The 2,459-nt window shown below is 36.7% G+C and overlaps 1 non-coding gene across 1 annotated transcript; it reads right to left on the bottom strand.

Moving 5' to 3' along the window:
• Positions 1 to 1,822: 1,822 nt before the first annotated feature.
• LOC139007827 (U6 spliceosomal RNA) lies at positions 1,823 to 1,927 on the bottom strand. The gene has a single exon (XR_011470977.1). It is a non-coding gene; the product is annotated as a U6 spliceosomal RNA (small nuclear RNA).
• Positions 1,928 to 2,459: the final 532 nt, after the last annotated feature.

The raw sequence follows: 2,459 nt of genomic DNA, 5'->3' as shown, positions 1-2,459 counted from the left end.
TTTATGGTTTCCTGTCTTATGTTTAAGTCCTTTATCCATTTTGAGTTTATTTTTGTGTATGGTGTAAGTTGGTGGTCTAGTTTCATTTTTTTGCATGTATCTGTCCAATTTTACCAACAGCATTTATTGAAGAGGCTGTCTTGACTCCATTGTACGATCATGCCTCTTTTGTCAAATATTAATTGAGCATGGTGATTTGGGTTGATTTCTGGGTTCTCTATTATATTCTATTGCTCTATATGTCTGTTCTTGTGCCAGTACCAGGCAGTTTTGAGAACAGTGGCTTTGTAATACAGCTTGATATCTGGTATTGAGATCCCACCTACTTTGTTATTCTTTCTCAGGATTACTGCAGCTATTTGGGATCTTTTTTTTATCCCAGATGAATTTTTGGAAAGTTCATTCTAGGTCTGTGAAATATGCCATTGGTATTTTAATGGGGAGTGCATTGCATCTATAGATTGCTTTGGGTAGTATGGACATCTTGATGATGTTGATTCTACCAATCCATGAAAACGGTATGTTCTTCCATCTGTTTATGTCTTCCTCTATCTCCTTTTTCAGTGTCCTGTAGTTTTCTGCGCATAGGTCTTTTACCTCCTTAGTCAAGTTTATTCCAGGTATCTTAATTTTTTTGGTGTGATGGTAAATGGGATTGCTTCTTTAGTCTCTCTTTCTGTAAGTTCATTATTGGTGTATAGAAATGCCACAGATTTCTTGGCATTAATTTTGTATCCTGTCACATTGCCAAATTCATTTATTAAGTCTAATAATTTTTTGATGGAGTCTTTAGGGTTTTCTATGTCATCTGCAAATAAGGACAGTTTTACTTCTTCTTTTCCAATTTAGATTCCTTTTCTTTCTTCTTCTTGTCTGATCGCAATGGCTAGTACTTCCAGCACTATGTCAAACAGGAGTGTTGAGAGTGGGCATCCCTGTCTTGTTCCTGTTCTTAGGGGAAATGGTTTTAGTTTTTGCCCATTGAGTATGATGTTGGCTGTGGGTTTGTCATATATGGCTTTTATTATGTTGAGGTATGATCCTTCAACTCCCACTTTGCTGAGAGTTTTTATCAAGAAATGGTGTTGGAGTTTGTCAAATGCTTTTTCTGCATCAATTGATATGACTATGTGATTTTTATCCCTCAATTTGTTTATGTGGTGTATCACGTTTATTGATTTGCGGATATTGTACCATCCTTGCATCCCTGGGATAAATCCTACTTGGTCATGGTGTATGATCTTTCTGATGTACTACTGCTGGATCCGATTTGCTAGAATTTTGTTGAGGATTTTGGCATCTATGTTCATGAGGGATATTGGCCTGTAATTCTCTTTCACTGTGTTGTCTTTATCTGGTTTTGGTATTAGGGTGATGCTGGCTTCATAGAATGTGCTTGGAAGTGTTCCTTCCTCTTGAATTTTTTGGAATAGTCTGAGGAGGATAGGTTTTAGTTCTTCCTTGAATGTTTGGTAAAACTCCCCTGTGAAGCCGTCTGGCCCTGGGCTTTTGTTTGCTTGAAGCTTTTTGATGACTGCTTCAATTTCTCCCATAGTTTTCGGCCTATTCAGATTTTTAGAATCTTCCTGATTGAGTTTTGGAAGGTTTTATTTTTCTAGGAATATGTCCATTTCCTCCAGGTTGTCTAGTTTGTTGGAGTAGAGTTGTCCATAGTATTTTTTAACAATCCTTTGTATTTCTGTGGGGTCTGTTGTTATTTTGCCTCTTTCATTTCTGATTTTGTTTATTTGGGTTAAAGAACTCTTTTAAATCAATGAAATGAACACAAACTTTGATATAGGAAAAAGACTGAGCACAAAAGAAATACAAATTGGCCCTAGCTGAATTTGCATGTTGTCCTTGCACAGAAGCCATGTTAATCTCTCTATATTTCCAATTTTCATATACGTGCTGCCGACGAGAGCACTATGAACTTCTGATTCAGCTCACTTGGTATGAAACTCTTCTTTTGAGTGATAGGCCAAGAGATTCCATTAAGGCTGTTACAGGTTTGAATAAAAAAGGAGGCTGTGCAGCTAACTCAGCCAGTAGGCGTAGCAGGCTACTTAAATGTCAGTTACAAAAAGGAGAGGTTAGCATATCAGTCTGCTTCCCACTGTTTATAATTGGGCTTTGATCCTTCAAAAGCTGTTTTTAATCATTTTGATGCTGGTGGAAGCATTGTGATGCAGGTTTTGAACAGCCAGTGAACATAAGTATAGGGTAATGTTGGAGTGATGACAATTTTTATCTTCAAGGGTTTATGAACCAAACAGGTTCCCTGTGACCTGAACCTGTGCTCGTCTAAACCTTTCTCCTCCTCCTAAAACCTTTTAATTTCACACCATTATCAGTGTACCAAAGTTTTGTTCACAGACCACAATGTATGTGTATTATTAATTAATTAGTGATGGGTATGTTATAAACACATAAAGTAAAATCAAATAAGATAAATATAA

The sequence above is a fragment of the Myotis yumanensis genome, unplaced genomic scaffold (genome assembly GCF_028538775.1).
Source record: "Myotis yumanensis isolate MYYU_CA2020_CCGP unplaced genomic scaffold, mMyoYum1.0.hap1 SCAF_3, whole genome shotgun sequence".
In the NCBI taxonomy this organism is placed as follows: Eukaryota; Metazoa; Chordata; class Mammalia; order Chiroptera; family Vespertilionidae; genus Myotis; species Myotis yumanensis.
Note: the sequence above shows the minus strand (reverse complement) of the source record. Positions and strands in the feature narration are given on the sequence as shown.